This window comes from Stegodyphus dumicola, chromosome 11, assembly GCF_044657685.1.
Source record: "Stegodyphus dumicola isolate Sdum_Otavi_A_Nest chromosome 11, ASM4465768v1".
In the NCBI taxonomy this organism is placed as follows: domain Eukaryota; kingdom Metazoa; phylum Arthropoda; class Arachnida; order Araneae; family Eresidae; genus Stegodyphus; species Stegodyphus dumicola.
Window position 1 is genome coordinate 72,121,289 of NC_140778.1, and position 16,059 is coordinate 72,137,347.

The window sequence follows — 16,059 nt, forward strand, 5'->3', positions numbered from 1 at the left end:
CCCAAATATACATAATGTTCTCGAAGTATTTCAAGCTAAAAAACTGGAATTTTCTTTGATATATGAGGGGAAAAAATAAAAATTCTTGCTTTGAAGAATTTATAAATTAATTAATTAATCAAAAAATTCAAATAATCAAATTGTCAGTATAAAACGAGTATTTATATCAATAAAAGGAAAAATATCGAAGTAAATAATAAAAGAACAATTACGCGAAGATTCTAAATTTCATTTTGTTTAATTCTAAAAAATTTCCAGAAAATATCGAGGAATTTGGATTGTTCTAACGTTTAATTTGTAAAAGTGATTTTATTTAAATAAAATGTGAAAAACGGAATTTTTCCCGTTTAAGGTCAACCGCAACCAGCATCTGCTCGTTACGGACACTGACCGTAGTTTATCTTTGTGGCCAGTGATGAGGCACATTTTTATATCAATGGAACCGTGAACACCCAAAATTGTCGCATTTGGGCCATATGTGTTTCCATATAATCCACGTGCCCATATAAGTTCCACGTGTCTTCCATATAATCCTGCTACTTCCATATAATCCCATGCCTAAAACTACTGCCAGGTGTCGGTACATCCTTGGACCATTCATTATCGAAGAAAATTACGATAATTGCATTTTAACATGCTCTGTAACGTTCCTCAGATATCGTGACATGCTCAACAGCTTCGTCTTATCTCAACTTCACCAGCGTCATTGCCTTGTATCCACCACTTTATACAGGGTAGTTCCTCTCCACAAGTACAGGTACAGATAAAAGTATGGGGGACATCAGCGATGTATTTGGGCGTACAAATAGGTTTTTAAGGGATTTAAAACATAAGATGGCGTTACTAGTATTAAATCCTATCCGACAATCTTGTAACTATATTCGTGTTAAAGCGCCTCAAAACCAGTCTGTTTCATTTGGCTGAAGTGTAAATAACCAACTTTCTTTGTATTCAACCCATGTCAACCTTTCTACCAACAAGGCAAAATTTGCAGGAAGCGCTTCATTTATGCTTTAATTTGAAGAAAACTGCAGTTGATGGCATCGATTGCTGTGCGAAGCATATGGGAAACATTATAAAAACACGTGAGTACCGGTTCTGAGGTTTTAAAAGTGGTTATTTTGACGCCAGCGACGAAGAACGCGAAGGAATGTCCCTAAACTTTGAAGACGCTGAGTTGAAGGGGTTATTGGACCAAGATTCATGCCCCATCACTAGGAAACGTCACAAACAACAGTTAATGCACCTGAGCCGAGCACTGAAGCTCCAACCTCCTCCACCACCACCACAATATGCCAAAAGACATGACAAAGTGATCTTTCAGCACGACAACAATCACTCACATGCTGCAACAGTCGTTAAGGAAACTTTGGAAGCGCTTCCATAGGATCTCCTAGTCCACCCGTCGTATTCTCCAGACATTGCTCCTTCCGACTTCCACTTGTTCCGATTGATGACTCTTACTTGGCCAAGCAGCACGTCACTTCATACGAAGAAGCCAAAAATTGGATCGGTTCTTGGACCGTCTCAGAAGTCGAGGAATTTTTAAAACGCGTAATCCGTATGCTACCTGAAAGTCGTAGCTAAGGATGGACAATACTTAATATAAAATACATTCCTCCACTTTCTCGAAATAAAGCTTCCAAGTTCCCCCCCCCAAAAAAACCTGAAAACTTATTTTCACACCCAATACCACGGGTCAACTAGTAGTGCCTTCCCACACTAACTAATTCTCCCTCCAAAAAATATAGGCTTTATAAGAATTTACAAAGAAAGGTTGAAGAAATTTGTAACTGAAGCTTACGCATTGATCTACAGTTTACCTATTATGGTGCATCTTGCAATCCCACCGTACGCCATGCATCCAGTATTTATTGAAAATAATCATTTACATAAGAAGAAGAAGAAGATTAGGGCATTCCCCGTATCGAGAACTCAATCTCATTCCGGGTCCACTCCCCCTTTGGGCACGTCGTGGTGGTTCAACCTCCACTATTACCCTCCAGGAGAGCAGCGCACCACCTGGGGACGCACCCCAGGCAGCACCGGTCGTCTAATGCTCCTACCAGTCGCTTGGGCGAGCCCGTCGCAGCGGGACATTACCCAGCGACCCCGGGGAAAAACCCCGGGTTACTAGTACCACGCCGCGCTAGGACGTGCCAGACTCCGGGGCCGGCCAATAAGTGACCTTTCCCAGAGCCTTCAGAACCACCAAGTTCATAAATTTTATACCCCCGTGGCCGAGACTGCCTAGGTACAGATCCTAACCAGTAGCTTCGCAGAGTTCTCTACGTCGATCCCCGGGGGATCATTTAGATAAAGATAAAGAGATTATAATATAGTCTCAATACAGTATGAAATTCGCAAATTAAATGGTACCTCTCCATAGACTAGATGGTCTCCGCAGACTGTCAGCGACGCTAATCATTAGACTCCGATGGACTCTGCATGCAGAGGCCTTTGCGATAACATTTTATGGATAACAGGGTGATTAGTCGTTCATTTCATACTCCGTGGCCGGACCGTTCTCCCGATGCCTGTCCGTGTGATTTTTGGTTATGGGACCATTTAAATAGCGGGGTTTATCGCTGGAATCTTGCAACTTTGGCTGACCTGAGGAATCGTATAATGTTGTTCTTGTTGTTGTTGCTTATGTTCATTTGTCTGACGTAGTCAGCACAAGCCTACGAAATTACTCTTGGCAAGGACAGGTGACAGGCGATTTGGCTCAGCTCCGTCTCCAATTTTGATGGAGAGCACCCCGTGGGGGGATCGAGTCCGAGGGTTTCCCATCCCTCTCCCCTTCCACCAAACCACATGATAAGACTACAAAGATCCATTTACAAACATCCATGCCTTCTCGGGATTCGGACATGGGCCCTTTGACATGGCAGTCAGCGACTTTAATGACAATTCCGGTTGGGCGGCGATCGTATAATGTTGCATTTCCGGTTGGGAGACGATCGTATAACGTTGCATTTCCGGTTGGGTGGCGATCGTATAATGTTGCATTTCCGGTTGGGCGACGATCGTATAATGTTGCATTTGCGAGAGATCACTGGCGATCAGCTAAGGTCAGATGTTTAACACCCTATACATTGCCTGCAAATTTTACACTTTAATGAGAGAGCCCACATTGAACAACATGCTTTAATTGCTAAACAGTCTGTAACAAATAAACGATGCTTCTTTTGGAAAAAACTTTTCAATCCATTCTTTAAATTGTATGTCTACAAATTTTTGAATCATACGTCCGTTTTTGAATGAATTTGGCTGCAACTACAGATTGCTCTGAGTAGGCCAAAGGCTTGTGACAATGTGCGCCAATTTCAGTGTCTTTTGCCTAGCGGGACCAAAAGTTAATTTTGAGTTTTTTGCACCTCCGCCGGCCGAACTGCTTGTTTTGCGTAGAAATTCTAATTTGGGAGGAGGGGCCGTTTCTAACTGTATTCGGTGTTTTATGTTTTTTGTATTTCGCAACTTTTAATGAAGATGTTTTTAAATTTTTATGTATTTTTGCTTCGTTGCGAAGTGAGAATTGAACTGATTGAATGAGAAATATACCTCTAATGAAATTCGACGAAATAAGTTTAAATGAAAGGCAGCAAAAACGTGTATACTTCAATAGGCCGTACAAGGAAGCTATGTGGTGCCCTCATCAAATTTTTCGCTTACGATAACACATTTTTATGGAAGAAGACCTTTCTAAAATAAATTTCGTCATATACAGTGAAAGCCAGGAAAATGTCCTATAAGCCAGTTCAATATTCACTGAGCCCTGAACCCAGGGTGGGAGGAAAAACAGACCATTTCCAGTTTATAACATTTTGACATCAGAAACACAATTAAGGTGTGAAAAATAATAATAAATAAACTTCGTACTACAATTCTATCTGTTTTATACTACACAATGTAAACAACAACCATTTTATTACTTTACTCGAAAGATCACGTCCTGAAGACATAAAATGTTTGCAAATCATAAACTACATTACTTACTTCCTGTCACAAACTACGTTGCTATGCGCATAACTCATTACGAATGTAAAGTGAATAATAACAGAGGAAGACTTTAAAAACTGACCGACAGACTTAAGTGAACTGTGCGCAAGAAAACAATACAACATCAGCTTGGTAGTTTTTCTCGAGAAACGGTTACGTGATCTAAACATTACGAACATTTAAATGCGCGCAAACGCAGCTGATTGCATTATTTATAATACGTTTCACTCTGAAACCTAGAAGAACACCATCTTCTAGTTAGAGAAAGATTCATACGAAAAACAACAACATCGTAGGATGTTATTTATTGGTTTGGTTTAGTTTGGTTACGATTTTAATGGTTAAAAGAAACAATGTTGACACATTTTCAGACAATAAAGAGGATATTGCATGTATTTTACGGCTAAAAATGGGTAATAATTTTTAACATCGCGCCATAAAAATGACACCGGTTTGGAACTTAAAAATGCTTTGTCTTCGGTAGAAATTAGAATTCTAGAGGTATCGTTAGATAGGGCAGTATAATATATAAAGTAATAACAATAAAACAAACACGCATACATACAATTTTATAGTAAAGAGCAGTCTTTCATTTTGAACTGAAGATGCGTTATGGGAAAATAAGATAAGTATTTTATCATCTTGTTTTCACATGAAAGACAGAAGCATGATCGTTTGCAGAATGATAATATCTCTAAAACACATTTTTGCGGCTATGTTATATTATTCCCTTATAATCTGCTCCGCGATAGGATTTTATTGAAACCAGTAAGGGGCAAGGTAAACTCCACGACATTAAAAATATTTATAAAAGAAATTTTAAGTTTGAAAAGTTTCAAATTCTAACTGACGACCAAAAGGATTTGGTAATGTTTCTTACGCTCTCGTTGAGCTCGTAGTCTGTCAGTCTGCTAATGAACCCCCCTCTTTTTTCCCCTTTTTAACTTTATTATTAAGATTCATATATTCGCCCTTATTACAAAAATTTTAAAAGCAGCATAGCAGTATGCATTTAGAATTCCCGATTCATGTTAAGAGCTGGCATAAATTTTTCTGTTTTTTTCGTTCTTTTTTCAGTTTATCATATCAATGTTCAGGTTTCTTACGAAGATACAGAACTTTTACAAAACATTTTTTTGTCATTTAATGTTAAGGTTTCGCGTGTTTAGTTTATTAATTAAATATCACGCTTCTGTGGCTAACGCCACGTAAAAGTCGACTCAACAAGAAAATCACAAAATATTTAAAAACAGCATAACTTTAGAATTATTGATAGATAGTCTCGGGCCCTGGAGATAAAAGTGCTTTATTCCGTAGAGTGTTGCCACTGCTCGCTTTCAAATCACTGAATTTGTTAATCAAAAATTCATAAAAATTTCACAAAATATGAAATAGATAATAAAACAAATTCGAAATTCGGTCTTCCACATGCCCATATTCGTAGGTGGACTACGTCATTCAAAATTCGATGGCTCTATGTTTTTTCACAATGCGAGAAACATACATACATTTATGCAGGTTCTTCATTATTTAATTTCTTTAAATATAATATAGTGCGATAATATTTGCTGGCAACAATTCGAAAAGTGGCGCAACGCACACTTTGTGTGTTTGCACACAAAATGCCGTATCCAGACAAGTATCCCATTCCGGACTGATTTTCCTTTTGGACTAAAAATAAAGATAAGTTTGAAGCGAAATTTTATTGTTTCGAATTACGCTTAGTGCTTCTTCAGCCACCGATTGCTAACATATTAACACTGAAACATTAAAATCACCCGATAGACCTGTTGGTTTCAAAAGACTTTGATTTTCTTCGAAGATGGTCGCCTTAGAGAATTGGTGATATTCAGTACCAGTCTTACAATGCTCAAAAGTACTGTCTCTTTTTAAAGCGTGTAGACCACCACACCACGGAATCTCGCCAAGAAGGGGGGAGAAATATCTTATATACTCCCCTTTTAAAGGGCGACTGGGGTTTTTAGGGGACACAATTGCCAAATCCTGGGTGAAGATAATCATCATCCAACACCCTTTTAGGTCGGGCGCCACTGTAGAGATATTAGGTATTTTTTTGGAAGCAAGCAAGATGAAAAATCAGCAACGCCTTCGCCGGGAATCCAACCGTGGACCTCTGGAATACCGGCCCAGTGTGCAGATCACCATACCACGAAGGAAGGCGGGAGAAATACATTCTATACTCCCCCTTTTAAAGGGCGGCTGGTATTTTCAGGGGACCCAATCGCCAAATCCTAGGTGGGGAGCATCATCATCCACCACCCTTTTAGTTCGGGTGCCACTCTGTAGATGCAGACCACTACACCGCAAAGGCTCGCCAAGAAGGTGGGAGAAATACCTTATAAAGCATTGCATTTTTGAATAACAAAATCTTGTGTCTGCACATCCTCGAAATCGGTAGAATTTTTCAAAATTTGGGGCAAATTAGCGTAGCTTTTTATGTCTAATATTAAAGTTTACTTTGCGTTTCTCTTCATTTTGATTAAACATAATTGCTGAGGTATATGTTAAAAATCATCTCTCCATTTCATTTCTATACTTGGAAAGTTATTTAATTCTTTAAGCATTCATATCTCTCTAAATATAATATTTCATTACTAAATTATTACTGGATAGCTATCCTTCGCCAAGGTATTTTCTTTCGAAAACTCACTTTTCTTCCATGCGTCTAAATTCTACAGCACACTCAAAAGTTGATCCATTTAAATTCTTTATGCGACTTAAATGTCATAATCTCATTTCCAAGTACTATGCGCAATTGGAATAGAAATCCAGTCTGATGATTTGGAAAAGCGGAAATCCGGCAAATATATGAACTTTAAAATGATGTCAGTGATAAGACATCTTATTTTCAACAATGCGTCAATTTACTTTTTCTTTTTTGTGTATTTCATAATACATAAGATGACGAAACTTAGAGAATGATGACGTACAGATAAGAAAATGCAAAAAGTTAAATATATATATAAAAAAATGATATTAAGGTAAAGTAAACGTGTTATAAAAGAAACACAAAAATAATTACTGCATTATTGCTCCTCTTCTTGAGCGGTAAAAACTCAAATAGCAGTGAGTTCAGGACATTTAAGCAAAACTAAGATACCTTTAAAAAATTCTTTTTAATTATCCAAACCTGATAAAAACTAATAAGTGCAATGCGCATGAATAAGAAAAGGCGGGGTGGGTGGGGAATCTGAAAGCTTTCAGGTTTTATGTTATGCCCAAACGAGAGGTTTTTTTTTTTTTTTTTTTTTTTTTTTTTTTCATTTAGAGACACATATACATTTCGAGAGCATTTGGGCTAACGATACATTGGGCTAAAATGTTTAAAAACAACATATCTAGAATTTTCGATAGACAGACTCGCGAGCTGGAGATAAAAATGTTTTATTCCCTACAGCGCTGCCTCTACTTGCTTTGAAATTGTTGAGATTTTAATAAAATAATTCATTAAAAGTTTACGAAATATGAAACAGACAATGAAACAAATTCCAAATTCCAGATTCAAGCTTCCAGGTGCCATGTTCGGGTGGAGGACTGTGTTATTGAAAATTTGATGATTCTAGGTATCTTTATTTTTTCACAGCGCGAGAAACATACGGACATTCGTGTAGATTCTTCATTATTTAGTTTCTTTAAATATAATACAAGACGATAATATTTGGTGGCAACACTTTGAAAAGTGATACAGCCGTTTATAGTACTTCGACACAAAATTCCATTTCGAAACTAATCGCCCTTAGATTTTCTATTACGGCCAAACGAAAGATTTTATCATTTACAGACACATACACGTTTGCAGAGCATCTGGGCTAACGCCACATTGGGCTAAAAATATTTCAAGATCTTCAGAATATCCGATAGACAGTCTCGCGTGCTGGATATAAAAATGCTTTATTCCCTACAGTGTTGCTACTACTTACTTTGAAATTCTTGAGTTTTTTAAAATCAAAAATTCGTTTAAGTTCCGTTTGTTTTAATTCGTTTAATTAATTTAATTATTAATTACAAAACATGAAAGAGACAATTAAACAAATTGAAAATTGCAAATTCGGGCTTCCAGGTGCCCACGTTCGGGTGGAGGACTATGTTATTGAAAATTTGATGATCTATTAATCTTTGTTTTTTTTTTTTTGCAGAGCGAGAAACATACTTACATTCGCATATTCTTCATTATTTAGGTGCTTTATATACAAAACAAGGCGATAATATTTGGTAGCATCAATCTGAAAAATTATACAGCCATTTATAGTGATTCGATGCAAAATAAAAATTCGAGAGTAATAGCCCATTCGGGCCAAAAAATTATCAATGTACCTGCAGAAGGACTGTAAATATGGGCTAAACGGGTACAAAACTGGAAATGCCTGTATGCTGTAATGCTACTTATACCTCGACATGGACAGCAGTCCAATACGAATTGTTAAATTATTGAAGACTAAGCGATTATAACTGTACAATCCCAAATAAATCCGAGCACAGACTTTTGCAAACAGTTGCCGCATTACAAGATGCATGAGGTATTTCGTAGTCAGTGCTCGACATTGGACTACGAAATATTTGTTGCACGTGTTTTGCACAATAAATTGACCACATAATTGCCTTTCCGCAACCCAAAACAACATCTCTTGATGTCTCATAGGTTTGTGTTACGAAAATTTTGATGGCAAATTCTCTAAAGACTTCTTTAGAGGACGTAATGCTCCACATATATTTTTAGTTCCTACATGCTTTTGAGCTTTGTTATTGATACGCTTTATCCACGCAAGTTCAACATGCGCCGTGAGAGGTTCACATGTACTAACTTTAACTTTTAATCATTTGTCTATTTGGACGTAGAACATCTGTATGCGGTATTCATTCAGATCATCCGCATGCGAAATTTCAATGACTGCAATTTTTGTTTTGTTTTGCTTTTATTAAAGAAAATATTAGAGCCCGAATAATAGCAACTTCAATAAATTTAAGACATAAAAAGGTAAACATCTGATGTGGACATTATATGACTTCCTTGTATGGCCTATTAAATATACACATCTTTTGCTGCATTTCGTTTAAACTTATTTCCTCGAATTTCATTAGATATATTGTAGAGATATTAGGATTTTTGGAAGCCAGAAAAGATGAAAAATAGCAAATGCCTTCGCCGGGAATCGAAACACGGACCTCTGGAATACCGGCCCAGCGTGCAGAACCACTACACTACGAAGACACGCTACGAAGGCGGGAGAAATACCTTATTATATTTCTCATTCAATTTATTCAGATCTCACTTCGCGGCAAAAGAAAAATGCATAAAAACTCAAAACATATTCACTAAAAATTATAAGATACAGAAAAACATTAAACACAAAACACAGCTGAAACCGTATAAAAAAGATAAAAAAATACAGTTAAAATTGTTTCTATGAAAAAACAAACAATTCGTCCCGGCGGGCAAGAAGGCAGATTTTTCAGTGCACAAAGCTGAAACGTTTACTTTTGATCCCACTCGACAAAAAGACACTGAAAGTACAGAAACTGACTTAATTCACTAATCTACTGAGTTTCAAATGTAAACAAATGGCAGTTCGTTAGGCTTAACTTGCACTTTTAAACTACTGATAATTCTACAACTACTGGATGCAGATTAACTAAAGGCATAAAAACCTTAACCGGATTAATGACTACTCGTTCTCGAATTATGCGAGATACATGCATACATACGTACAGACATAAAAAAAAAGTCTCTTCAGAATCTATTTTAAATCCATTTTACAATTCTTTTTGGCAAAACTGTCCCTTTTCTGTAGGTACATACAGACGTCATGCAAAAACAGCGTTCAAATGGTGTCGAAAGCGTTTGAAATATGATACCCGAAATTTTTCACGATTACAGTACTCAAGGAAGAGCATACAAGGAAAAGCCCACCAGCGGCCGAGCGGTAAAGTCGCTGAACACTGGTAGTTTGGTCGGAGGTTCGAATCCCGCGAACGGGCTGGCTGCATGGGTGTTTTCGTTGTTTTCCCCATGTATAACGTGTATACGAGCCAGTTTCCCTTAGAAAGTCCTCCACGAAGGCATCCCTCCCCTAAAAGCAGGTAGCCCTCGAGGCTTTGCCGTAATGAAATAACCTAACCTAACCTTATACAAGGCAGTAAAAAGAAGCTAATCTAAAGGCAAAAAATTAAAAGTAGAATAGAGTGTAACTTTTTTAGTTTTTGTAAAAATTAAAGTACAAAGCTCGTAGTATTAAAATATGATTCAATAATTTAATAAAATGATAGGAAATTTTGCATATTTTAATTAATTCCATTTAAATTTTTAATATATTTCATCAAACTCATTTTTTTTTGGGGGGGGGGACTCATGAAAATACTGTTGTTGCTATTTTTGCCAGTCGAACTGTAATCCTGTTTAGGCAAAACAGTAAATTTGTGTTGACGTAAATTTTAAATAACGCTTTGTCGGTTTCTGGGACACTCAGATACATGCCCTTCTTCAGAAACTAAAAAATTACCGCTAAGAAGAGAGGAGCGACCATTGTGTTTATATAAAAAACAATGATTGTAGCAAAGCGAACATGAACGTGTAATCCAGATAATAAGCGTTAATTAATTGTCATTGAACAATAATTACAGAACGCATTTAAGATAAACACTTGAACCATTGTAACAAATGATGTTAGATAGTTGTAATCGATTTTGATAAAGATACTATTTTGCGTAAAGAGAAAAATGTCAGGATGGGATATGCTTAAGTCGTAATTTAAAAAATCAAAATAAGAAAACATATAAACAACTTCAAAACAGCTTTTAAATACAAATTTTTTTACTACTTTTAAATACTTTTAAATACAAATTAAATACAACTACTTTTAAATACAAATTTGGGACAACCAAGGTACGTAAGAACTTACAGAAAAGAAAAGCGCATAAGGAAACGATGAAGTTTAAACAAACAAAAATAACACAAAACAAAAAATCTGAAAGCTTTTAGATTTTATATTACGCTGAAAGGGGCTTTATATATATATATATATATATATATATATATATTGTATGTTAGCTTTATTTATTCTATATCATGATCTTCGCACTTAAACCATAAATTCAATTCAACAGCAATCTCACAAAATATTTAAAAGAGCATATCTTTAGAATTTCCGATACACAGTCTCGCGCGCTGAAGATAAATTTTTAGTCCAAAGGCGTTTTGTCCCTGAAGGTGTATTGTTTTCGTTTTGCGATTTTGCGTTGAATGACTATAAATGTCCGTTTCAATTTTCAAACTGTTACCACCAAATGTTAGAGTCCTGCATTATATTTGAAGAAATTAAACAATGAAAAATCTGCATAAATGCACGTATGTTTCTCGCATTGTGATAAAACAACGGTACCTAGAGCCATCAAATTTTGAATGACGTAATCCTCCTACAACTACGGGCATGTGGAAGACCAAATTTGAAATTTGTAATTTGTTTTATTATCGATTTCCTATTTTGTAAAACTTTAACGAATTTCTGATTAACAAACTAAAGGATTTCAAAGCGAGCAATGGCAACTCTCTACAGGGGAAAAAAAGCCTTTTTAACTCCAGCGCGCGGGACTGTGTATCGGAAATGCTAAAGATATGCTCATTTTAAAATTATTTTGCGACATTACTGTTGAACTGAATTTTATGGTTTAAGTGCAAAGAACATGATATTTAATAAATAAAGGTAACACACAAAACGTTAAAAAAAAAGTCCCTTTGGACGTAATTTAAAATGTGAAACCTTTCAGATTCCCCCCCCCCGTACAGTGTTGCCATTGGTCTCTTTGAAATCGTTGAGCTTCCTAATCAAAAACACATAACTGTTTTACAAAATATGAAATAGATAACGAAACGAATTTCAAATTCTAAATTTGGGCTTCTTCCAGATGCCTATATTCGGCTGGAGGATTACGTTATTCAAAATTTGATGGCTTCAGGTACCGCTGTTTTATCACAATGCGAGAAATATACATACATTTATGCAGATTCTTCATTATTTAATTTCTTTAAATATAATACAGGGCTCTAATATTTCGTGGCAACAATTTAAAAAGTGATTCGCCGTTTATAGTGAATCGACGCAAAATGCCAAAACGAAATTAATAGCCCTTCTGGGCAAATTGCTCCTTTGGGCTATAAACATTCTAAAGTGTTTTGTATAAGGGTAAGGTCATTAAAATGGAATAAAAGAAATGCGGATATTGAAGTAGCAAAATGGAAAAAGCCATCCATGATAAAACGTCCTGATAAGAACCTCCAAATGCACACATTTGTACTTTACGAGGCCTTTTAAAGCGTATTCAAATTCAGCAGTATCGCTATACAAAACCACCAAGTATTTACGATAGTTCAATGAGAGCATCTTTGTTATATAGCATGATAGATGTCAATACACAGCCTGTTCCGCACAATTTTTAGATGATTTTCGTCGTATTCACAGAAATATTTTACATACAATTTTTGTGTTTTAAATGGTCTATGTGACAACAACTTCACTATCTTTCTACACCGTAATTTTCAAGGCAATACAACCTGTCTTAGTATCGGAAGAGGTGTTTTATCCCATTCCTCTTGAACAGCTTTCCAAAGTCCAAGGAGGGCTGTTGGTCCACGTTTGGACAATTCGCTTTTTAAAAGTCCAAAAGCGCAAAAATTCATCGAATCAAGAGATTTAGTGCGGATATAAGAGAAGGGTATGGCCTTGATAACCGTTTCTTGTTCCTTTTTTTCCAGGAATTAACAGTGGATTTTGACGTGTAGCGCTTGCTTTGTCTTGATGTAGTTCTACTGATCAGTGGCACTGTGGGTAAGAGAAGGTCTCATATTTGGGGAAAATTGGGTATAAAATATGTTCCTGATAACATACGGAGTTGGTCGGGGTAGAGAAACACATTTTAGGCTATTAAACAGTTAACTTATTTCTAAGATACAATCAGAAAATATGTAAATAATTGTAAGATATTTATTTCAAACAAAGCTTGTCTTCTTGATTCATCAACAAGTCCACTGACCCTAAAACTAACTATGAGACTTCTCTACTGAAGACGATAATTTTCCTGCTTAGCATTTTCTTTCTAATAGATTTCTTACTAAAAGGTTAGAGGAATGATTTGAGAGATCTCTCATGTCAGCTTCTTTATCTCGCCGAATTAGATTTTAATCTCGAATTTGACCTAAGTGCTGATGGACATCATCTCATCTTGGAATTGGACTTCAATGTACAGGGAGGCATATCGATTGGCAAAGGTCTTGAGAAGTAAACGATAAACATAGATAAGTTTCCAGCTGAAATTATCTTTGCGGAAGGACGGGCGAAAAAAAGCGAAGAATAATCATATGATATTTTTTTTTTTAAATTTGAACCCTATATATAGAATAATTTATCAATAACTTGAACCCTTAATCGATGGTAAATCCCATTTTTATGATCTAGGATTTCCTTTCTCTAATTTAGGAGTTATTCATTCAGATTTTGAATTATTTTCTGAAATGATTACATGCCTAGATATATATATATATATAATCATCACACATTGCATATTTGATGATTTAAATTTGTGTAGGAATAGAAGTAAATCAGAAGTCGTTCTGAACACTTCTTCATTTCGTGATAAATTATATGCGATTTCGAATATAATAAGCATGATAAAATTTTAGTCTAATGTCGAGAACAAAAAGATGCTGAAACTGGTTTATCTTCAGCTTTTTATAGGAAACTTGGAGGTAATCGTGGACTTTCATATATTATTTTAGCATAAGTCGTAGAACTTTAAAAGACCTATTGTAAATTAAAGTTAGAAATTTAGCTTACAGACATATAATTTTCTCTTCTATATGTTTCATTACACATAAACTTTCATAATTTTCATTTTAATTACCCACCTTCCTGAGTAGAAAGAGTTATTCTGGATATGTATGCATTTTATCTAAATCTAACACAAATGAATTTTTCTATATAATTCTTTAATTTGATTCTTCGAAGTTTAAAATTCTTTAACTTTGTACAATTTTGGTTCCATAAACTGTTTAGCCTTTTTAGACTTTCTTTATAGCGATGACAATTCTTGAAACGTTCTTTCAACTTAAATTATTTTAATAATATTTTTGGTTCGTTACATATAATTCTAAACAAGCACTTTTCAAAACTTAATTAAAAAAGCATTATAGTACCAAAAAAGAAAATAGAAGCAACTTTTTAGCATTTGTGAGAGCTTCATATCTAGAGGAATTGTAAATCCAGGAAAATATGTGAATTGTTAAAATGTATTTCCTTTTAATCATTAAAATATGTGAATCGTTAAAATGTATTTACTTTTCTAAACCGTAAATTAAATAAATTGCCCATCATATTTCAGTAATGAAAAATTTTTAATTATAAAACGTTTGAAAAATTTTTAATTATAGAACGTTTGAAAAATTATACTTATTTATTTATTTTAACGCATGAAGGCTATTATTATTTAAAAACAAATATCGTTCAAGATTAGATTTCAGTCTTAGACGGGGGGAGTTAAATAGAACTATAAAATTTAGGAACAACATAGATACAAATTTTTCAAAACTGGATGAAGTGATTTAAACTGGTTATTAAAAAAAAAAAAAAAAAGGCTCGGATTAAAAAGACACCAAACGAGTTTGCCGTATTGCCATCTTACACAATGGAATATTTGCCGCTTATGAATAGAATCTGCATAAATAAATTTCAATCTGAAATTATGTTTGTTTGAAGTGAAAATCTACTTATAAGAAAAAGAAATTTTAACATTTATTTTTGCTATTTGTTTAGATCTTCGTTTGAAATATAATGAAGAACATATAGACAAAAAACTAGTTGTAATTATTGCTATATAAAATATTAAGGTAAAATATAAATAAAACAAAAATATTGCTTTCAGAATAATTCCTATTTATGAATGATAAAACTTTAAATTAGAATGTAAATAAGCTATTTCAGAATGCTTTTTAAAATTAACTGGAAATTTATTTTTTAATAAAATTATTTTTCCCTGTTTAAATACTGAACGTCATATACAAATTTTCAAAAATTCTTCGCTGAAACGTGTTTATTACAAAATCTTCAACTGAAACAGATTATGTCTTTAAACAAGCACCAAGCCATGTCAAAAATTATAATGTTCGCATCACATTTAATATAAAAATAAATATTTACAGCTTCTTTACTTTTTTAATCTTAATTTTAAATAATTTTGAACACACACCGCCAAGCTATGTGTTACATCCAACTAAGCAGAAATTCTTCCAAAAAATAAAACGATCCTTAATTTCAGCTTTTTTCAATAAAACAAGATTTAAATTGCTGAAATTCTTTAATGAAATGGGAAATAAGTTGTTTAATAAATGCACTGGATTGCCAATTTAAAATAATAATAATAAAAAAAAACAAGCGATTTATTGCTGATTCCAGAGAAAATTCCCAACTTTTCAGTAATTGTTCTCTTGTTTCATTCTTTTATTTTACTTTTAATTGTCAATCCAGTGTATTTGTTTACAATTTCCAATTAACATTCACCACCGTATTGCACATTTGTTTTCTACATTGTTTTCATTTCATTGCTCTATTACTTTATAAATGAAAAATTATTTTTGCAGCAATAAATAGCGTAGAATTTTACTCTTTTTAGTCCTACCAAGTAAATTCTAAAACTCATTAATTTTAAATTAAAAGTGAAAATAAAACAAGGCAACTATTGCTGATTAAATAGAAGATCTTAACTTATCAGCAATAATACTTTTGCTTTATTTTTAATTGGCAATCGAGGGAATTCATTTCCAATTTCCAATTAATAATTACCATACTATTGCACATTTGTTTTCTAAATTACAGTTCGCATTTCCTTGGAGGTAGTTTGTATTTATATTCTCTATTACTTTATTAAATTAAATATTATCTTTGCAGCAATAGCGTAGGATTTTACTTTTAGTCCTGTTAAGCAAATTTTAAAGTTTTTCTTTACTATGTGTTATCTAATATATACATTACTTAAATATATTATTTAAATAAA

The 16,059-nt window shown here is 34.3% G+C and overlaps 1 protein-coding gene across 1 annotated transcript in view; it reads right to left on the reverse strand.

Moving 5' to 3' along the window:
- LOC118197277 (uncharacterized) overlaps positions 1–16,059 on the reverse strand; it is a 189,617-nt gene that overhangs the window by 172,750 nt on the left and 808 nt on the right. The window lies entirely within an intron of this gene.